The sequence below is a fragment of the Syngnathus floridae genome, chromosome 10 (assembly GCF_059516105.1).
Source record: "Syngnathus floridae isolate MCC-2025c chromosome 10, RoL_Sflo_1.0, whole genome shotgun sequence".
NCBI lineage: Eukaryota > Metazoa > Chordata > Actinopteri > Syngnathiformes > Syngnathidae > Syngnathus > Syngnathus floridae.
Window position 1 is genome coordinate 7,373,842 of NC_142422.1, and position 24,438 is coordinate 7,398,279.

General features: G+C 38.8%; 1 long non-coding RNA gene across 3 annotated transcripts; it reads right to left on the bottom strand.

Moving 5' to 3' along the window:
• Positions 1-3,000: 3,000 nt before the first annotated feature.
• Positions 3,001-24,416, bottom strand: LOC148392175 (uncharacterized). Of its 3 annotated transcripts, none has more exons than XR_015861075.1 (3): positions 24,129-24,416; positions 21,853-21,937; positions 3,001-3,264 (listed from the first exon to the last, which is right to left on the bottom strand). It is a non-coding gene; the product is annotated as an uncharacterized LOC148392175 (long non-coding RNA). The 3 variants fall into 3 exon arrangements; XR_015861076.1 differs by lacking the exon at positions 3,001-3,264 and adding an exon at positions 18,966-19,379; XR_015861077.1 differs by lacking the exon at positions 3,001-3,264 and adding an exon at positions 20,057-20,762.
• Positions 24,417-24,438: the final 22 nt, after the last annotated feature.

Below are 24,438 nucleotides of genomic sequence, written 5' to 3' on the forward strand. Positions count from 1 at the left end.
TCTCTAACCACCCCCACACCAGAGCCGTCATATAAGGCCAACAGACATGGGCGGGCTAAAGCCAGTTGCTGACATGGTCTGACTGTGGTCTTTGATATTTAAATGAAAGAGGTTGGTTTATAGAAACAATGAGAGGATTTTTTTGTCCCATGGGGAGCTGTGACATTTTGTTTAAAGCGACTGTGAAAAATCCATACAGTACATGCTGATTCGAATGTCATGGATGCTGTGAGGAAGGGATACAGTACTTGTATCGGTGATGCTTGATGAGGTTGTGCTACGAGCACCCACCCTGAATACAAAAGAGTAGTTCATTTCTCTGAGTCCTTATTAAATCTCAGTGCAGCCAAAAGAAATCCAATTGTGTTCTAAAGTTTTCCAAGAATGCTTTTTAATACAATGGATACTGAGAGGAAACGGAACTCTCCACTTCAGCAATATTGTCATTATAATCCAATTTTTGTACTGCGCTGTGAAAGATTTTCTCATTATCAGAAAAATGTATTATCCAACATCACCCTCATTTTTTCCGAATAATACACTGAATTACAATCAGGTTAAGATGAGGAGAACAAAAATAAATACTGTATACATTGACCATATTGCACAATGGGTAGCATGGCAGGTAAGTGTCTCTTGTCTCATGTCTCAAGGTTTTGAAGTTTGGAATTAGAATTTCAATTTCTTGTGCTATCTTCACATTTACACACTCCACTTTCAAAAACATATGTATTAAGGTCATTGAAGACTATATTTCTCTATTTGCAAGTGTGAATGTTTGTCAATTTTCCAGAAGTCAATTGGGATAGCTCAAGCTCATCCATGACCCTAATGAGGATAAGCAGTATAGAAAATGATTATTCATACTCTCCTATGACGTGATCTGTTGTGGTAGCTGGGAGCTATAGCTGATGACGGGGAACTTCACCCCACCATAGCTCTGCCAACCAGAGCCCAGGCTGATTTCCCCCTTTTCTGCTCCCCCTCCCCTTCCCTTGTGGTCTACGTGCGGAGTAGCAGCATCTCAACTCTAGTCTTTCTCTCCCCTCCGTTTGATTGAATTCCCTCCCCTCCCCTCCTGTCTGTGTAAGCACCCCATTGACACCATCATGTTTGATGTGCCCTCAGCTTATTATATTTTCTATTGCTAGACAAATTAAAAATGTCTATGCATATACAGTGATAACAAAAAAAATGCATGTGCTAAGACTACAAAACATTGTTATCCTAAAGCATTATAATCAGGTGTAATTTAAAGCTCCGGGAAGCAATTTTAGATTAAACCGTTTGGGACTTGCGGTGGTACTGATTTAGAAACAAGTGAAAACAGAGGAGCCATCTAATTATTGGTCATAATGTCAAAATAATCGCCCTATTGGTAAAAAGCCAGTCATGGCATGTGACATCATTTTGAGGAATAGCTTGGTATGAGTATTCCCAAAAATGTTGTCACGATGGGAAATTTCTAGTTTCCAGTCACTCCCTTCCTTTGTTATTATAGGGTGCAATATTTGCCTACTCCACATTTAGTTAAATCTCTGTCTGTGAAGTCCATTCATTTATTCCATGCATATCCTGTTTTCAGAAATAAATGGATGGCAAAAAACATCTTCTCATAAGCTAAAGGCTGCAAAATCCTGACAAGTCTGTCAGTACTTGTGCTTATATTAAGGAGGAAATCATATTTAAGTATTCATGTTCTTTTCAGATTCATCATCCCCATAGTGTTTCTGGGAACCTGACAATAAACTGGCATCTTAATGCATGGCTCAAGAAAGTCAAACTGGCAGCTATTCCCCAGTCTTTCCAAAACAGATATACGTGGGGTCGGATGAAGGTAGTCTGGTTGTGGCTGGGCTACTTCAAGCATTGCACAAAAAAGAGCTTCAATTATTTAGAAAAAAAAAAATCGCCCCAGTCTTTATTAATAACATTCGAGAACATTACCAATTCTTCAGAACGTGAAGAAGCTTGGCAACCTGGTTTTCTATTTCATCATCCTGGTAATTTGCATCCTTCTCCGCATGTCTCGCTACGTAATGACATTTGATTTCTTGAGAATTGCAACTCAACAAAACGTCAACGTCTCCAAGTACGTAAAGTTAGCTATTCTTGTCGGTAAGCATTCTCTCCAAGCCAGGGTGTGAAAAAGAAATAACCGGGGACTGGTTAACAGGATATCTTCACTTGGTGTCACTTCAGAATTACGATTTGCGGAAAGAGAGCCCAGATCTACAGTATAGCCGTCATTTTGTGTTTTCATTGCACCACAAATCAGGGAATGTCCTTAAACTATTACATCTGTGTTCAACATATCATGATGACATTCTGTGACCCAAGAGGACGAGTGAGCATAACAACGATTAAAAGACTGAAGATGATAAAGAGATTTGCGGTAAAGATTTGACTCACCAATAAAGTTAAGGATTTAAAGAGCGTTTAAACTGTTTGAATATATTATAGTGGGTAATATTTCAATGCTTACGTGGCTGTCAATAATGTTAACATGTTGATCTTATTGCCTGTGCTGTAAACAAATGTGAAATAACGATGGCAGTATGATTGCGGGATTGATTCATTCTGCAAATTTATATTATAAATTTGAAATGCAAACAAATCAAAGGTTGACCTGCATCACCAAACTGACTGTGTTTGAGTCCGTGGGTAGATATGCTTATTTAACCTTGGGGAGACATATTATCAGATCAATAAAAATAAAAAATAAAAAAAAAGAAGCCTTTCCCTGAGAATCATGACCAGATGCTACAGCTTTTTTCAATTTGTCTGGAATTCTTTCCCATCTTTTCTCCTTCTTCAACACCAGTTTGTCTTTCTTGCCAGTCTTTCGATAAAGAAGAAAATCACGGTGAAGGTAGAAGAATTCCAAAGACAAGTTCATGCCATTGGTTATTTATCCCATGTGTGTATTAAAGAGATTGAAAATGACTGCTATGGCATGGCTTAATGCCTATCAATATAATTGTGAAAGACACTCATAACTCTTTGTGACATTGCCTTTATTTGAAGGCCTTGAAACTGGGCATTGTCATGCTATCCTCCACTTGCCTGGATCTGCTCTAAGAAAAATGTACATAGTCCGTAATTGTGAATGACAAGTACCATTGCAGAAAGTGAATGCTAAATGATTCCTTGTATTCTTTCACAGTGAACACAGACTTTCCAATAAACAACAAAAGAACTCTGTTGAGCGGTCTTGTCGGTGCTGATAACTTCTGCCATCTATGATGGATCCATTTTCTCAATCTAGAATGAATGAAATCACAACAGTATTTTTACCAGGCATATGTTGTGAAGAGATATACACTGTATTGTTTCCTTTTGAAATCTGTATTCCATTGTCTAGTAACAACCCATACTAAAGAACCAGACACTGACGTGGGTGTTAATGGTGTTACACTGTTCAGACATTCACCAAGTATACATCTGGGCTACCACCCCCCACCAAAACTTATTTTGTGTTAAGTTGCCTTGCAATAAAACCAGAACAGGATAAAAGCCAGATGTTACGGAGTGTTTCTGTTTTATGTCTTGTTCTAGAGATGTGTGGGTGTGGAAAAGTATGCAAGGAGAAGATCTATGTTATATAGATTTATTTTTGGGGGTTATTTTTAAATGTTGCGTAACAATTATATAATTTTTGACGCCAGTGTTAATAATGTGGGCAGTGGGAGCTTCTTTATTAATACACCAATTTTGAAAAAGTTTTGATAGGTCCTACCAAACTGTGGGCTTTGAAATGACCTGAAAGACGGGTGCTTTACCGAAGCCGGTATAGCAACATCCCCCAATAGGCTGAGTGGAGGCCTTTGGTGGGTGTCATGTAGGGGCACGATGACATCATCCATTCATTCTTCACTTGCACCAAAACTGGCAACACAGCCAGGTTTTGGAACTCGTTGACCCAAAATTAGCACAAAGAGGCATATTGCCCTCAACACGCAAACACAAACACATTTAAGCATGAATGGTGTGGGTCGCCTTGATCACAAAGGCGACCGTGCCAAATAAAGATAAAGTTGGGCATTATCTGTCCATTTATGTACAATGCCCTGAAATTATGGAATACATTAAAGAGTACCAAATTGAATAAATACAGCTAACAAGCTTTGCTCTCTTATTGAGCAAATTTGGACGTGAACTTCAATTTTAAAAGCGTCACATTCATCTCCTTGATCCGCACAGTGCATAAGCGACAACTACAGCAACACACGATGACAAAAGCGGCACATTGTGTATGCTTTATGAGGTATTTGTTTTCTCGGGTGGCAACTGGACAAGAGAGGACACTAAATATTCTTTAAACAATTAAACATTTTTTTAAAAATGTAAACATATTATTGAAATCTCTCTCCATGACCCGTCTCCTCACCGTGGTGGAGCAAGAGTTTGTGTGTTCCTATCATCATAGGAGCTAAGCTGTCTGGGAGCATTGTACCCCTGGTAGCACCACCCGTAACCCCTGGGGAGTCCCTCGTTCTACTGGGGGACTGGGGGCATTGCTGTCGATTGTACTAAAGAATATTTGGTTGTATGGTGGAAACAACTTTTTCTCAACTGATTATAAAACAATTCTGTGACTTTTTTTTAATTACTTATTTATTTTCTTGATAGAGAATACTGGGAAAGGCTCCAGCACATCTACGACCCTCTTGAGGATAAGGCGGTTCAGAAAATGAAAGGTTATCAATAAGAAATTTCAAACACCATTGCTACTTGTATTGTTTTATACCATGAGAAATTCATTCAATGATGAAAATTGAACACACAATTTTTAAAAAAAAATCATTCTAAGGTAAAGATTACAGTACATTTAAAGTAAAAATACTGATTAGACACAACGCTGCAAGAGGCTACATTATTTTGATGTTTGCCAGATCACATATTTCTCTAAAGAGGTATAGGAAGACTGCAGGAAAAACTGTAAATCAGACAGACTGCTGTGTGAAAATGTATGCAAGTCATCTTCAAAGGCTCGGATTTCTCGCATGAAAGACTGTTATGTTTGATACAGAATGAGGTTAGACCCCTTTCACACCACATGGTTAGCATGTCCTGCTGTGATGGTTTGATCTACATTGGGATATTATCCAAGGGGTGGGAACGCTAAACTGGGTTTGAGTTAAGGACGGATACAACAGCGTGGCAGTAGAGAGGGTAGGAACACAGAAGAAAGCTGATTTGCCTGTAGTCAGTTTGGATTTCAAAACATTTTATATAATGTATATTTGGTGTATCCTCAATCACATATCACTTTAATAAATCTAGAAATGATTGGTCAGGTAATGGTTTAGGTCCCTTTGAACATCGACGACATTTAAAGCCAAATTAAACTCAATAGAAGTAATTCATTTGAGCAATTTGGGCTCTATCCGTTAAAGAGCACAACTGAAAAATATTGTTATCTAGGCCTGTTGATAGTTAAGCCCAGAATGACTTTTCGCTCCATTTCGCTCTGACGTCTGATTGAGCAACAGTAGAGAAGGAAATGTCACATTATGGTGTTTTACGTAGTTATTGCTGAATTGAACAATTCCAGTTCTACGTCAATTCGTAGGAAACAATTGCATATCTCATCTAAGAAATTAATACGCATTAATATTGAACATGTTCATCCACAAATAATTTTTTGTTTGCATCCACATGTGAGTAACCACACATCCCTTGCGGCTCCTACATGAACTCATACTGTACTTCTGTCTGCTTTCAGTAAACGTCAAGAAACTGTATGAGTTTCATAACTGACTCATAAAGAAGGCGGGGCAAGCAATACATATTTTCAACCTGCTTCACCATCAGTTTGCCATGTGTGTGTCTGCCTTGTGAGCTCTGCTGCTCAAAGGAACATCAAAGTGTTGAACTCACCCTGCTCATACAAATATAAGCTCATAACAGGCTTCTTTGCTCATCACTTCAGAGCACCTAGACATCTGTTGAAGAAATCCCAATCTGGAACAAGTGCTGCTGCAGCCTACACGTGGAATTCTATCAACGTGGTTTATACTTGCATTGTAAAAGTACAGTACAGTACTCCAATGGAATTTTCAGGATTTATTATAACTGCTTTAATTTTAATATACATTCTCCAGTTTGATACATGCCTCAACACCAGAGTTGGGAATTAATGAATATCTAGAATTAGATGAAGGCGGCACGGTGGGGTATGGATAAACTTGGATTAGATGATGAAACAAAATTATGTCTATATTTTGCACATAAATGGACACAAATTTTTCAGAAGACAAGCAATACTACTGTAAATGGGGATCAATAAAATGTTGCATAACTGACAGGAAAAATGAACTCTCTCTCTCTACTAATGTGTAGTGAAAATGAAAAGTGTGTGGAAATGGTCTAAAATCATTGTTGCCACAGCTGGCCAAAGCCTTAGCACCAGCACCAGCATCTGGAGCTCATCATAACATCTAACACGGTAAAGGAAGTAATGAGAAACAAGGAGTCAAACCAAGATTTTTTTTTTTTTTTTTTTTTTATGACAGGGATGTTTAACGAACCATTCTGCTGTTTCTAATACTACAAGTATAATTCGATAATGGACGTCAAAAGTTCTTTTACAACTTAAAAGCCAGGATATTACTACCTTTCAAACTACCTCAACCTGCTTCTTGTATGGCTGCTGTTTTGTTCCATTGTATAGAATACAGAGCCGTAGTATACTTAGCTTACTTCCATACCATGCACCCATTGTTCCTGCAGAGCCATTTGTGTCCTGTGATCCTGCATGCCAATAAACTATTTCCCTGCTGCCTCTGTTCTGTCTCCCCGATGACCTGTGCTGTCAGACCGTGCTCTTGGCGGCAACACAGATGCTCGGGCGTGGTCTGCTCGGTGTCAGACGTGTCGCCTGTTCCAAGATGTAAAACACATTTATCTCCTAATCTGACATAGTCAACAAAAAAGTTGCGTAATTTAATTTTGGAATTACTGTTACGTTCTGAATTAGTCGGCAAAACATGACTGTAGTTTCAACGTCATATCCGGTGTGTGTCTAATGATTAGATAGCGTCCTCCTTAACTTGATTAATTATCCTGATTAAATCCAATTCCAAGATTCTGCAACACGGGAAAATCCCAAATCAGGATGTGACACATTTCAAATTTTAATGATGTAACACTTGTACTGGTTCCATACAGAAAGGTAATTAGAGGTAGTTGTAGGAGTGTTACCAAGGCATCAACATCCCTTTGAGTAAAACACAGGCGCTTGTCGAAACTTGTTTGAACTGGAACAAATTAGGAATAGACATGCTCACAAATGACAATGGAAAATCTAGTCTGTACTGGTGGTCAAAAAGAATTGAAAGGGAAAGTCAGTTAAAGGAGTCAAGGATACTCAAACCTGAACAAGTGCAAATGTCCCTCTTTCGCAATATTAAGGACACCCTTACGTTATTTCTCTTATTATGTTTCCCCACCACTTTTTCTGTTGCCCCTCCTCCCATGCTCCAGCCTCTATTTTATTCTTCTGTTCTCATCCAGGTCTTTGTTAAGGCAGTGGAAAAGTACTGAGTGTCTTACTAGCTGCAGAGAGCCAAACATTCAGCCGTCTAAGTGTGGCTGATTGACCAGAAGCAACAGAAGCTGGATCATTTCACCTTACACAGAACCTGACTCATCTTTTTCTGCCCACAAAGACATTGTGGCGAGAACTTGGCTACAGCCCTTGGAGACAGTGGTGTTCATTTGATTTTATTATCAGAGATGTGAAGTACTGAAGTACAAATACTCGACTATTGTACTTGAGTAGTTTTTGACTTCTGTTTTTTTTTTTTTATCTGTAGTATTTATTTTTTAACTACTTTTTCTTTTTATCTGTTACGTTTTAACATGCACTTTTTATTCATTGCATTTTTAAAAGTAAGGTTGTTATCATTTGTTTTAAAAGCATGAAAGTGATTAAAATAATTGACCTGAAAGAAAAAGCAGCCATTGATGATTTATGGCTCCGACAATCGCATGAAGCATGATTGGCTGCAGGGGTAACAATGAAAGAGAAGACGAGAGTCCAAGAGCAGTAATTTATGAGTATTACGAGAGTGAGTAAAATTTGGACAACTTAATGGATAGTTGCAAGGCAGAGTGCAACATTTGCAAAATCAAACTTTCCTATTGGGTAGACGCAACAAACAATCTGCTTTTGGCATTTGCAAACTGTTCACCCATTACCCTGCTATAAATGAACTTGGCATATTTTTTTATAGACTGTTGGTAATTCATTAAGGGGAAATTCACTCCACTCTGTTGAGTATATTTACTGTTGAACACAACACGGTGAGACAGATCACACAAATGCAGGCATGCAAGGAGAGAATCAGGTAGGCAAATAGAGCTGAACTACCTGAGCTTGGTGGTAACTTAGGTTGGTGCATCGCTCAAGTGGACCTCGAGAGAATCCACCAAGCATGCTGGCACCTCTCCAACAAGTAGTTGCCACTTTTACACTTTGGGACTTGTGCCTCCAAAGCCCAAGTCCTTCGAACTGGGCAATAGTGTAGCCAATATGGTGCTATAGTGTAATTTAATTGTGAGTATATGCAAAATACAGATGGGTTTAGCCTTGTTGATTTTATCCAGCTAACGTCACAGAGCATCTGGCCACCTGTTGCCTGCCTTTCAACAGTGTTATCACCACCCACAATCTCATGATGGAACCTGTTAATGACACGAAGGCCACGTGTTGAAGGTCTGCCCAAGAACAGATAAGAGGAGGGATCCAGTGGAGCTTGTACTTGTGTGACCAGCACACTGAAATCATGTGAAAGCATGTGATCAATATTTAGAGCTTGCGACCTTTATGTCTCGCGTTTCCTCCTGCAGCACGAGACCGCAATATGTGTCACATAATCTATTCTGAGTGATTGCCCAGTGAAAGTTAAGGACACTGACGTGCATTTTGGCACGAACATGTACTTACAGTTCAAACTGAGCATACAAATTTGTGTAGCGGTTTAAACACGAATGCACACACACACACACACACACACACTATATACAGGTAGATAGATAGATAGATAGATAGATAGATAGATAGATAGATAGATAGATAGATAGATAGATAGATAGATAGATAGATAGATAGATAGATAGATAGATAGATAGATAGATAGATAGATAGATAGATAGATAGACAGACAGACAGACAGACAGACAGACAGACAGACAGACAGACGCACGCACGCACGCACACACCGCGCACACACACACACACACACACACACACACACACACACACACACACACACACACACACACACACACACACACACACATCAGTCTGTGTTCCCAATCACATCTTTTGGTTTTGAAGATGCTACCAGAGGCTCCATTGCTCAATCTCTTTTCCAGAAGGAAAGAGTGAGGCAAAATAGGTAAAATAAGGAAGGTGGGAGGGTGGGGGAACTCTGCTTTCTGTCAATGGTACCTAATAAGCTTAAGAAACTGGAATCTTTCCACTCCTTCCCTCCAATAGATCAAAGACAACTCTGACTTTTGGATCTGGCTTTCTAATTAGATGGATTAGTCTCAAATTAGGTTTGGATTTGATTTGATTTTGCACAGCAAAAATGTCAGGAGACCTAATATTTACAATGCTCCCCTGAGTGGCATCATCAGGGAAAAGGAGGGCCTCATCACAGGGAGGCCCCGGAAACATGCTGGATTGGGTCCTCAAAGGCATTCTTCAACAACAATAGACTGTAGTTTTTTGTTCCTTGCCTTCCTGCTTTCTTCTGCTGCTCAAGTGGGTGAGCACTGCCAAATGACAAAAATGTGGCTCTTTGGTGACAGAAGTCTGGGCTGTCTCGTGGGTGTGATGGAGCCTCGCCCAGTTGACTTTGCGCAAGAGGTGGGGTACACCCTGCCTGGGTTCCCTGACACATATAAACAAAAGATAGACAAACAATCACTCACATTCACACCTGAGGATTACTTCAACTAAGCTAATGAGCATGTTTGTATGCAAAACTCCACACAGGAAAGTCGAAACCCCAGTTTTGAACTCCCAAAGTTGGAACTGTACTGTATAAATAAATATTCAAGGGTAGAAATAAGGGGGGGAAGGAATCTCCTACACTTTGTCCTATAAACCTGACACTGTAGCCTATAACACAATGGCAACCTTAGCATGGGAGGGGGTCCTTCAAGAGCTGAGCAGTCTTACCGCGAATCTGTTACTCATAAATAGCAGTTAGAAGGCGAGTGGAAAAACCAGTGATCCTGCAGCACACCTTGCAGCACTATGCTGAAACCGTTTGACAGTAGCAGCAGATTATCAAGAATTGATAAAGGAGTGGAAGAATGTCAGTGGGTCAAGTTTTGGGTCAATGCATTTAGTATAATGACCATCAGATATATGAAGATAAATGATCATTTGATTAATTTGATCAGTTTTTGAATTTAACCCAAATCTCATTTTGTTCATGAAATCCACTAACTACAGCTAATGGGATCAGAATAATCCTGAGTTTGGGGGATCAAAATGAGCCCAAAAAATGTTTTTAGCACAAACTGTGGGTTTGATCAAGATTAAAACACAGATTGGATTTTGTGATCTAAAGTATATATATTTTTGGAAAGAACCCATTTTCAGGTTTTGCTCAGTGATAGAAATCAGAGATTTAGTCTTCCGTCTTCTATTTAGTGTTCCAACAATAACAGATGTAACATATTATATTGACTTATATGAATTGCTGCATGACTGTATGAGCACTTTCCTTGGTGAAGCAGAGCTGTTAATATCAGAAGAAATCCTCCCCTACATCAAAATATATGTGAACCAGCTGCTGCATTATGGTTTGTCACTTTCGCATATGTGTAATCCAGTCCAAATTGATTAAAAAAAAAAAAAAAAAAGTGAGAGTCAGACAGGAGCTTCTACGTGAGGTTGCTCATCTTAAGACATGCTTTTGCTACACACGTAGTCAAGCCACATGGGGCAACTCCACGGCAAGTCTTTTTATGACTCGTTTACGTTAAGGGAAGAGGGAAAACATGTGACTCACTGCCAACGAAAATGGTGCGTCACTGAGTGTCTGCATGGTCACGTGGGAATGTGGGGTGTGCATAAGTGCGTGCCTGTTCATGCGTACGCTCATTTGACAAGCTGAAAGGCTTCCAAGGGAATTTCTGTTTACACTAAAAAATTTTAGTCCCCACTTGATGTTTGACAGACATTAATGTGATGTTTCTATCGCTTGTGATTCAAGTTTGGGTCTGACAACTAGACACTATAAATTTAAACTGTCTAAATATGAGCATAATTACTCATTGAAGGATTAAGTCTGCATTTAAAACGGTGTATTAGCCACTTTATTGGTTGTATTGCACATGATGTCAACAAGTTATACACATTGTATATGCATCACAGTGAGATTGGAAAAATTGGTGTTCAAGGGACTGGGCGATCTCGAACATTGCTCAAGTTTTGAGTGATTTAAAGGAGAGAGGACAAAAAGTGAAGTTGAAGGCTTAAAAGCTACTTGACCCCTACTTGGTCATTCTGTGTACATTTTTTTTATAAGTGCATTCTTATGCCAGATTCAAATTTACACACACAGGAAGCAGCAAACAAAACAACACTCTATGAAGTGCACTTGCGCATTGCCATGAAAGTGGACCCTCTTGAACCTTGAAGATTGCAAACAGTAAAGTATATTCATGTCACACCATGTCCAGCATTACCAAAGTTGAGCTTTAACTCATCAAAGTATTGAATTTTTTTTTTTTTTTCAGCAAAGAGTTTGCCATTAACTCAAATGGAAAGGTTGCGCAATTATAGTGAATGGTTATTTATTTATTTTTGAAGTGGAAGTGGAAAAAAAAATATCTAGGCCTGGGCTTGGTATGTCAATGTTTAGTGTAAAGATTAGATTCCTTTGTACTTTGTGGACTGCTGACACCTTAAGAATACAGTGCAGCTAAATTTACCACAGGCTAATGTCCTGAACGGTATCACTCACAACCAGGGTTGAACTAGAGTAGGATTTTTTGTTCTTATTTTTTATGTAATTATGGATGGATGCCATTGTCTTGGAGCCTCCCCCCAGCTCACTAACCGTTTTACCCCCGGTCAATCAACGGAAGTCATCACAGCCTGAGGGACCAAAAGTCTCTTCCCTCAACTAGAAGAAAACTGTTAATACTGGACAAACAACAGTGGATATAGTTATTAATTGTCCTGATATAATCAATGCACTGCACTGCTCTCTCTCTCTCTCACCTACTATTTAGGTTGTCCTCTGTTCAGACACTTGCTTCGTGACATTCACGTTCTTAAATGTGTCACCACAGCCTCGATTTAATCAATCATTATTGAACGTTATCCGCAGCAGATGAGTCAGCAAGCACTGACACTGAATGACAACTTCCCAAACTTACAGGATCCTGATTTATTTATTTATTTTAAATATGCATGCCCTCTGACACTAATAGTAAATTAGTATACTGTATTCTGAGTACTTTATTTATTTGAGGAAAATGTTAGCCTTTCACAAATAGTCAATATACCTGCTTTTAGAAAAAAATAAAATCACTCATCCTGTTTGCAGGCTTGTGTTAGTTTAATCTAGGGAACCTTGATGGAGCAATAGCCTGACCATCTGCAACAAGGTTAGAGGGTTGGAAGGGGGCTATTCCGGCTGATCCACCTTCCGTGTCCATTGGGACAGCTGCTGCCAAAACTCTCCGAATCAGGATGGGAAATGTTTTCACACCTGAGGATTTAATGGGCCCTGCTAAGGAAGCAGCAAGAGGTTATTGCATGCATCCGCTGTGTATGCATGTGTCCGCATGAGCCCGTGTGTATGTGCGTGTGTGTGCGTGTGTTTAAGCAATAACACTAACATTGTATGCCTTTCATCAGAAGGATGGTAAGAAACCAAAGCTAAACTAACAAAATTCTAAGCTCGCCAAGCCATGTATGACATTTGTTTAGCTGGTTATTTGAAGTGGTCCGCCCCACATTTCCCAAATCATCACAAAGAGCCCAATCAAAAGTTTTAGAAGTTTATGGCTGGTACTGTATGAGTCAGATTTGTCATTAATTTAGTAAACTGACCTTAAAATTTGATATAACCTGGATTTTGACCTGACATTTCAAGCAAATAAATAATATCACCAACCAGGACATCTATCCTCAAAGACTTCGGCTCGAGGGCACACACCCACAGATCTATTCTACAGAATGAATGAATCATGTGCTGCTTCAGGCCGCTGAGCAAGAACGTTAAAAGAACTCGCTACCCCCTTCTGCGTAGCGTGCGGCACTGTTGCGCTATTTTCGGGAATGTCTGCTGTACGCGTTTTTACGCTCCTCTTAATTAATTATTTATTTATTTATTGTTGTGTTATTTATTCATTATTTATTCAGCACGCTTTTGTTATACTTGTTTACTGTTTGTCTGTTGTGAGCCATGTCTTGTCACCGTGGGATAGGGGGGAACGAAATTTCGGTTTCTTTGTGTGTCTTTGGCATGTGGAGAAATTGACAATAAAGCTGACTTTGACTTTGACTTTGACTTTGACTTAAATGTGGATTCGAGTTTTGCACATTGATGAAATGAAATCCTTTCCTGTTCACATAGCTGAATGTGATGGGACTTTATTTGAAATGTGGGTATAATCAAGTCATGGCGTTTATTCAATTTGGGAATCCGATGATGGTGTGAAAACTTTGTTTAATTTCAACCCGTGTTTGATGTCTGAATGGGAATTAGATGTGAACTGGGGCAAGAAAAATAATCACATCCAACACTGCCAGCATGGTTTGACTTAGTGTTGATTTGCAAAAAGTTGTTGCGGAAGCCAAAAATACCCAGAATGTACAGGAGCTGTACATAGTGATTTTTGTCAAGTGTCCATGTTGCTATGACACTATTATTTGTATCTGTTTCACAATAAAAATGCTTCTAATCTGTTACTGAGTCATTCCATAGTTTGTTCAGTGTTTTCCGGATTCATGTATGAGCAAATTGTTCCGGATAGACCAAATAGTCATTAATCAATTACCGGCAGAGGTTCCCATATTTAAAAGCTATTGATTGAAAAATGTTGGCGCTTTAAATTTCAGTTATGTAAAGAAATACTTCCCATAATCTATATTACACACTATAAGATTTCACCTCTGCTCAACTCTTGCCCTGTGATGAGACATGAGTCGGCAGATGTGGTTTCCTGTCTTGTCAGCTGGTCGATCTACTGAGGGGTTACAGCTGCTTGCTAGAAAAAGTGAATCCTCAAAAAGCTGTGACTCAGTTCTTTCCGCCTTCCTCTTCCTACGTCAGTCTAACTTGATTAAGATGTTCTGTGCATTCATGGACAGCTAAGTGTGTACATGCGTCTGTGGGTTTTGTAAAACGGAAAGCAAAAGGTGATGCGGCAAGACCCTTTGACGCAATGTCTTGGAGGTTGTGCAACAGAGAGAGGGCCTCTGATGTCCCACTCTCTGTTAGTGGATAAAAAAATGCCATTACTGACCGCAGTATGTATATACCGTAAATTTCGGACTATAAACCGCTACTTATTTCCTCAAATTTTGAACCCTGCGGTTTACAGTCCGGTGCGGCTTATATAGGTTTTTCCGTGATTTTTCTCGACTAATACACTTATACACTCATGAAAATGCTGTGGACCACTGTTGTGCTGTTATGTTAATAAAAGTTATGCGTCCCTAAATAATCACCTCTTTCCTGACACTCATCTTTGTGTATATTCTCTTACAAATGGGAATTAAACATTAAAAACCTTACACGATCATGTGGCGACTTTACATGCAACGAAATGTTAATGTGATTAAAACTTTCAAAAGGCTTTCTGTGTACTGCCTTTCTTTGTAAATAACCCGTGCGCACGTGCGGCTTATAGTCCGGCGCGGCTTATATAAGTATAAAACTGAAAAAATCACAAATTTTAGCTGGTGCGTCTTATAGTCTGGTGCGGCTTACAGCCTGAAATTTACGGTACATACAGTGGGACAGATTTCTATAAAATGTAGTAAATGAGAAAGCCTTCTATTATAGACAACCTCTAGCTAGCTGATACAGTTAACATGTGTGTTTCTCATGTATTCATAGATAATACACTTCTGTATGGGGACTCAATAGTAGATAGAAAGTAAATGAAATGTCCCCCCCTTGCTTGAACATGGTGTCTGTCAGCGTTCTCATCTCCCCTTCCAAAAACAAAAACTCACATATTGGTGACCCAGATTAGCAGCAAGGAGACATTTTACCCACCAAGACCTTCAACCTATGAATATACATCATGTGTGCTACCTTGTGAACTTCTCACAGAAAGGCGTAAACTGACTCAAATTTGAACTTGTGACTTTACATTGCTAATCAAATAAAACTAAGGGAAATCATCTATCTACGATGAGTTCTACAGATGGCGGGAACTCGCAGTATACTGCTGTCATCCAGATTTATGTTCACAGCTGACTTGCACTGGTTACATAACAGAAAAGAAATGGGGCAGAGTTTTTGTTACTATGATGAATCCTGCAGATGATATGAGCTGAACAGGGATGTGACACAGCCCTGGAGATTTCTCTGGAACAACCTAATTCCTGAACAAGAAGGTCCACCCAGATCCTCCCTTGTTAAAGAAGCATGGTGGCCTTTTTCTTTTGGGAGCACACTGCAGCTGAACCCCGCACAAGGACTCACAAACGTGCGTAAGTAAAGCATAACAATAAAACATGTTGAACAGCAATCGTTAGGAACATGCACAATAACACATTTTGCTGTGAGACACACCTCATCACAACGCAGGCAAACCATTGACTCCAGATTTTAAATTTCCCTCATGACTTATGAAATATCACAACAGTACACGGACACGACATGTTTACTACATTCATTTTTTTCTGTACTTTTGATTTGATTGAAACACTTTGTAGCAGCTAGAGAAAAGTGAGCATCTTGGGTTCCCGCCTTTTTTTCCAGAAAGCAGTCAAAAACACGTTTGTTGTTAGCTGTGTCTGGGTGCTTTTTTATACCCTGGACAACTTGTTCACCACTCTCATCTTCGCCATGTATTCCTTAACATTTTGATGTCCGAAACGTAGTATTTATATAAATGATTAATTGTCCATTGATTGACTGCTGAATGTTTAATTGCATCTTGAGTGACGGATGCATTGATTGATGGATTGATGAGCGACTGGTCTTGTGATCATAGAGCAATGACCCATGTCACCTCGCCTTCTGCTAATCCCCTACTCCCTCAGTGTCCTCACGTTCATCTTTTATTGTTTTTCCATTCATCGGGATCTTGTTAGCCCCAACTCAGGCACAAACACATGCGTAGACACCCATGGCACCCTTTCCTCCCTTTCTCTCCAAATCCAAATCAAAGCTTGTTGAGTGTTGTTGAGAGCTGGAGAGGCAGTGGCTGATTATTGAGAACATGACCCTGATTGACCCTTGACCTCTAGGCCTCAGTCCATCGTATGAGGTGTTGTTGTGAAATGCCCAGGGTGGCCGGGTGAAAAGGGCAATCGTGTCTTCCCCTGCACTGGCTTGCAAGGTGTTAAAGATGTGCACATGGGTTTTGTTTACTTCCACAAAGGCCACACACTCGCACGTGTAACCGCACTTTTTTGTTTTTTTCTGGAATTGATTTATTTACTTTTTTAAGCAAATTCTGTCTTTTTAAAGAACAAGATCCAGAGGTGGTGGACTTACATGAGTGACATGTTTGAATCCAATTTGGTTTGCCAGTTTAGGACTTGTCACAAGAATAAAGTAGTTTTGCAGAATAAGCCATTCCTGAAATATACTCCTACACAATTTATCTTCATTAAATATAGGGAAATATGCAAAAATTAACAGGCGGACATGTGAGAAGAAAAGGGAGTTTGCATTGCATATGTGGCCAACATGTTGCTTCTATCCTGACGGTGTGGTTTTAGCAGATGTTATTATGTGTGTGCGCTCTTGTTGTGGGGATGTAAATCTGCTAACAGAGGCAGATTTTTGGATCCGCTCTTCTCCTTTGGGGGTCGGAAAGCAAAGCCCCATGATGTAAATCAATGGATTTTTGACCGAAGACTTGCAATAGGTTTAGGGCTAGTCTTCAGGAAATGAATGTCTGAATGCGAATGTACAATTTTGTGTGTGCGTGTCTGTGTGCAAAAGAGCAAGAGAGAAGGAGAGGGAGATGTAATTATGCTCTTAAATGATATGCTGGGTATGATATGCTAATGAATATATATTATAGGCCTGGTAAAGGGTGTGTTGTATTTATCCTTCGTATAATTTTGGCAGATTCAATGGTAACGACTTTATGAGATGAAGCGCCGACCATCTTTCTCTGGTAGAATAGACCTTACATCAATTCAACTATTTTGATAAAGCTCTTTACCCCAAACCCGGCTTGCCTAACATTTACGGGGAGGTCATTCCAGAGGGACCTCCAGTAGTGTGTGATCTGCTGACCTAAGGCACCAGGCAGGTGCGTAGGGTTGGGGAAGCTCACAGTTCCATTAGAAAATACTCCCCAAAATAAAACACAGCAAAATATGTATTTTTTACACAAACATAATCAAGGAATGCCAAAAAAAAAAAATTACTTGAATTTAATATCGTGCATATCCATCTACCAATTCACCTTTGCACTTTTGTGCTTGGCTGAGGTAATAAAAGAATGGAATGTCCAGCACAGTGTGTCATTAAAGCAGTCATTACTTTTTGACTTTAGTTGCGTTACACTTGTTATAAGTTGTTGAGTGTTTGAATCAAAGCTGTGTGGTTGTACCATGCAGTAAGTTAGTGTCGAAACACAAGATTGTCATGACCTTTTTAATGAATGTTTCATTTAGTCATTGAACACTTAGTTCACCAAATGATCTTGGAGCAGAAGAATATTTAGCCATCTGAATGTACATCAAGTGATAATGTCAGCTTTAAAACCGACCTAATAGTCACACCTTGTTATTTTGAAGTGACCATTGTCAGTGAACTCGGGAAAGTTGCATCACAATTATAACTTGAGCCAATTAAAAATGTCCTCTATGTTAATACATGATAATACAATTATGCCATTAACGGTTCATCTACTTGTGTTTATGTAAGCCTTTGTGCTTGTACTGGCCTCCAATAGAAATTTAATTAGACGCCCCAAAACACATTACACTTGTTGAAGCCATGTTCTTGACCTCACTCTGGCCTTCGTCAAGTGCTCTGGAGAGTCTTGAGTATTTCATAAGGCCACTGCTGGGTGTCACAGATGAGGGACAGGGTGGGATAACTGGTCAAAGGTCATAAAAGTATTTGGAACACAGCCTTTTTTTCTTCTTTTCTAATCATGACTTACACAACAGCATCGTAACAAGGCCACGGCTGTCTTACGTAAACAATTTTCCATTCGTCAAACGCAGTTTTTTAGAGAGAAAAAAATCTCCCAGGGAGAAGTTCGATTTACACTATTTACAGTTATCTTGCAGTCTAAAATCTGTCCTAAGTTCTTCTCAAATTTACAACTCTCATCATTGAAAATTAAGTAATAAGTACAGTTAAAAAATAGTTGTACAGTAAAGGTGTCTCTCCCATTTGCAAGAAAGATGGGTCGCCCTTTTTGGAGTTCTAATTGTCAAAGATTACTTTTTCTTCACAATTAGAGTAGAACTACGGAATTTTTCGACCGTCATGAAATATTTTCATAACTCTCCTGATGAAACATCGTCAACTAGATTGAATAATACCTTTTTCATTGACTGGAAGAAGATAAAAAAAACCACATCTGGTCATCAGTCCATACTTAATCTTAACTTTCCAAAAAACGTCTGACCGTTCTATCCCTGGGACGGAATGCCCGCCTCTGTTTATCTGTTAAAATAGAATAGAATAAAGTGCAAAACTGAAGTTAAATGTTTATTTTCAACATCATCGCATTTCGCTTAGTAACAATTAAATTCACAACCTCATCGCTAGTCATCCTTCACATAGCCAAGTTCCTACACTACCTAAACTGAATTATTTCTCATTAAATTATTATTTACTGCATGCATGATACCAGATTATTATTGGTGCAGTCATGACCTGAAAAAAATATATATATGTATATATTTTTTTATAGTTTTTCTTTTGTTTCTTTGTTTATTTGATCTACTTTTGTTTTACTTTTAAAGATCCAGATGTCACGCCATATTCACAGTCGGTGTTGATGGTACGTAACACTGTTATGTAACATTGTCTTTGATTATTTCTAAATTGTGAGCTGAACAGACAATTGATTCAGTACAAAACTTTAACATATGTTACCAATCTACGTGTTATCCAAATACAAAAAAATACTCAGTAGATCTTCAAATGAAACTCCTCCACTGTATTGACTTTCACTTGCTGTGCAGCACACCAAGAAGGGAAGAGAGAAAATTGAAAAAATAAACCAACTTAAGATGTTTGACTTTTCTCTGTCACACAGCTTGCCTCCTGGTGTCTAATCCCAGAATCACTCTTCCTACTCCAGAGGACTGAGTAAAGGACGATGTCAGAAAAAGCAATCATGTCAAGAAGAAATTTGAGAGCAGAGGTATCTTGCAGGTTTGTTTGCTGTTGACATTAGGCTCAGTGTGTGTTTGGCTCCCAGCTCCATCTGCTTCCTGCCAAGCTTTGCCCTAAAAACAACTTAAAGCCCAGCCATCCTCATGTGCTGAAGGACAAACTGGACTCTTTTCAAAGTAATTGGGCTCTCTTTGTGCTGTCATGCTCAACACAACCATTTTTTGCTTGAATTCATTTTTAGCCCTCTATCACTACCTATTAAGAGGGAAGAAAAACAGTTCATCTATGAGTCAATTGAGAGAATTGAGAACCGAGCAAATTATTGCCACCAGGCCTACATATACCATTTTTTCCAGACTATAAGGCGCACCGTCAATGAATGGCCCATTTTAAAACTTTGTCCTTATATAAAAGGTGCACCGGACTATAAGGCGCACCATTAATGCATCATGTCAGATTTTGAATCCAAATCAAATCATTCTCCATTTGATCTTTTTTATTTCAACTTCAGATGCAACAAATTACTTTATAATCACAAAATAACGATCCATAGTCTTTTTGATTCATGATTCATAGTCTTTAGCCGGCCACTTATAATTGATTTCATGACACAATGCTTTGGGCCAGTTTAAATTTAGGATTTTGGTCCATATATAAGGCGCACCAGACTATAAGGCGCACTGTCGGCTTTTGAGAAAATTTTAGGTTTTTAGGTGCGCCTTATAGTCCGGAAAATACGGTATACAGAAACACACAGACAAATTTGGAATTATGTTTTAACATTTTCTCATCATAGAAGTCAAACTGGTCCTTACGAAAACCTCAGTGTACACATAGCCACACACATACGTGTGTTTCCCCTGTCATTTCCTCCGCCATAACCTGTATTTACGCCTAATTGGGTTGTTAACAGATCTGGCAAATGTGTGTGCTCAGGCAGGATGAGATGAGTAGGATGTGGTTTTAGTTCATTGCCAAGTTCATTTTAACCTTGAACATATCCACACATTCAGAGCAGATTTATGGGAGAACAATATAAGAATCAGTTGGATTGACCATCAAACAGACGTAAACTTTCCCAGCTGCCTTTCTGTGTTCGTCTGTGTTGCATTTAATTGAATCCATGTGTGAGAAAACCACGTCGTTACGAGCGCGTCCGCTGTTGATGCTTTTGTGCATGGAACCGGATCGGGGCAGACGATCCAAACTTTGGAAAACAAACTGCAATATATTAATATGTTGAGCAACAAAGAAATGTCGCATTAATTTATTGCTTAATATAAAAGGGCAAACAATCTGCTTTTGTATTTTTATGATTGATCGCATAAATAGGAAGATAACCATTTTCAAAAAGTTTCTGGGTTGTTTTTTTTTTGTCTTTTGGCACAACAGTTAACTGTCCAAAAGTACATCAGAGATCTCTGAATAGAGACTACTACCATCCCCATCTCTCCAAATCAGTCTGAATAGTGATTACCGAATTTTGTGAATTCCCCCACTGCGGGCACAACATAGAAGAATTAATTGTTTATTCTCATAGCTCCTTTGTAACTGTAATTGTTTGTCTTTTACGGAAAACTAAAACTACTTGTAGCGACACCATCACCTAAGTAAGTGTATAGATTTTATTAAAATTTACTATTAGAGGAAAGCCAAAATCTTAAAATTGAAGTGCTACATAGTGAATGAGTGTCACTGCTTAGCAATTAAGCATTTACAATTGTTGCAGTCTTCAGCCTCATTCTCAATCAAATGTCATTTTTGGGGGGGGATAATAATGAAGGAATTTGCGTCTGTATATTTGGGTGCTTGTTTCAGTATCGTGAAAAAATGTGTGTAGTTTATAAAACTGAAGAATCAAACTTTAGAAAAGGCAGCAGAGGAAGTTGTCTGTCGAGACTACGATAATTATACAATTGACTATTAGGCAACACAGACTCAGTCAAAATCATCAGCTGGAAATTCCCCATAAACTGCTTTGGGCCTAACGGTGACAGGCAGATTTATAATCTGTTTAATTTCTTATCTTTATAAATGTAGCATACAACAAGTCATGGCTATCCATATGTAAATAAAACACATACCATACTGGGATAACAAAAGTTTTCAGACTCCTGTCTAAGAACATGTTGAAATGTTTATCACAACTGATAGTGGAAATAAAACAAAAAAAAATGACCAATTTCCGGTTTTTAAATATAACTCACAGGGATAATCGCCTAAAATTCAAAGCTGTCTGTGACATGGCGTGCAGATAAAACACCATCTAATAAAACTGTTTTAAAGGTGTAATTGTAAGAACTATAATTACCTGTGACTCAGATGTTGATCATGCTTGTCTCAGTGCATGGAGTTTTCCATTTCAGTACAGACCATCAGCATGAACCACAATGTGGCTAGAAAGGGAATTTTGTTACACTCATCAGAGGTTAACCTGCTTGACAGTATCCATTTCTTGATAATAATAGTAAATAGTATTTTATGCTGTTTTTAAAAAGCTGTTAAGCCCAGTTATCTTATATTTTATGTTCAATTTGTACTTATTTTGTTTCAACCGGACTTATTTTATAGTGACCTATAAATGAAACTGAGTTGAGTTCATTATAGTTGTTATAATCTTTTTTCAGCAGGTACAATTGCCCCATATTTGTAAAACTTCAGTTGCCAAAGGTTGGTTGACTTCTGTTCATTTCATTAGGTCGTCCAGAAGCTTCCAATGCTCAAACGGTCATGACTCATCACATACAACATTTTGTTAAAGGAAGAAAAATGTGTTCTGTCCTTTGTCAATACTGTTGTTAATAAAAATACTTTTTTGCATATTCTGTTTCACATTCTATGAGATTCTGTGCTACACGGTGTCACGGCGACTGAATAAGTCAAGGGACGAGAACTCTGGGAGAGAGCCTGGAGGCATATAATGTTTTGTTTTTCCCTTGTGTTTATATACAACTTTATTTCCTCACTGATTTCTCATCCACTTATATTATGACAATTCTCCTGAGAACGATAAATATGATTGCAACACCAGCAAAACAAACAAAGAATCCATGATGGGAATTTCATTTTAAACTTTCATTTTTGTTGTGAAGTCATATGGAGGGTGATGTGAATCTTAAGGTCTTCACGTAGACCACGAGAAAAGAGGAATTGGGGTTTTTTTTTTACCAAGTCGGTTGTAACAACAACAAAGTTTAATTCGTCTTGTTTGTTCACTGCAGCAACCAATTGAAGTAAAATGTGTCTGTCCAAGTGTGATTATCTTTTACACTTTGGCAACAACATCAGTCTTAAAAAGCCCCTCATCAACACTAAGAGAACTGCGTTACTTAATCTGACTGTTGATCAAATGGTAGGCTCATATTCACAAAGACCCTCATGCGTTTGTGCCTTATGTGTGTTCACTATTAGATCTCCAATCTCACAACTGCTCCATATGCTCACTGCAATTTAGTTGGATTGCCCCGGCAAATTGCCAGCTGTATAAATGAAGTGCAGGATGTATGGAAATTACTCCCCGACAGAGTTGGCAAGGGGGAGGGTAGCGCCTCACTGCAAAGACTTGAGAAAAGTGCAATAAAAAAAAAAAAAAAAATCAAGGCACATATAAATCAAACTGCCTCACAAGATTAATCACTCATGTTATATAAATGTTCACAAATTAAAATTCCTTTGATTATAAGTGACAAATGGTCGGTCATGGTTTATAGCTCACAGCCATCATGAGCAGTCAACTTCAACGCCTTTTCAACCACTAAATTTATGCTTACTCGCTACTGGCCTCATAATCTGTCTGGCATGCTCCGGAAATACTTTGCAACACTTAACACTGCTTTGGGGTCTGCTAGACTGGAGTGTTGCTGTTGACTTTGAGTCTGTAGACTTCACAAAAAAATAAGGTGTATATTATTTTAATGTATTCGCATGTAACTTGGAAATAAATGCTATTCTTTAAGGAATGCAGAGATTGCAAGTCAAAATTCATAATGTGTAGCTTATTAAAATATGATATATATAATATTAAAGTACATTTAATCTCCAAGTTATTCACTTGTTTGTATATTGGAGGTTTATCAGAGTTTTTTAAAGAACTTTGGGGCGTTAAATATTTTTCTCTCCTAATGCATTCCTAAGGGCATCAATTATATGCAAATGTTTTCTATTCACAAGCCGGCCTGGTCTTTATTTCCCACAAATAGCACTCCTCCACTGTATTCTCATTCAACTAGGTCATTTCAATATCAGAACCTTCAGCCTCTTCTCCAAATGTTCTTTGGCTTCCTTGGCCCAAGACACAAAATCCATACATCGATTGATGATCCAAAACCATGGCGTCCAAGTCGGAGCCTTCATTGCCATTCTCATTTTCTGCTCATCCAAGCTTCAGTAGCCCTACCTCCCACTCCTCCATATGTTTTTTTTTAGTTCCTCCTGATTACCAAAACATTCCCACCATGTTCATCAAGGAGCCCCCGTCCCCCTTCCCCAACCACCCTTATGATTAAGCCATTAACTACATCCTTGCAACTCCTCTCCTGACCCGTCACCTTTACACCCTGTGACTCAAGTAAGTGAGGCAATACATACCTAGCATCGGATTTGTCCATCCCTCTTGGTGCCAAGTTCTTTGTGGGGGGAAACAAAGGTAAGTCCTTATGCCACTGCATTCATTGTAGACCCCATAATGATTTGGGTGAAAAACTCATCAATTCCTATTTTGAGTCTCTGAGTCATGCCCATGCCTTTACCAAACTCAATCACTTCATCCACATCAATGCTGGAGATAAATGGAATGTGCTATTTAAAACTCCACTAGGACATTTGGAGTACCTGGTAATGCCATTTGGTCTCACCAACGACCAGTTGTCTTTTAGGCTCTTGTGAATGACGGGCGGCA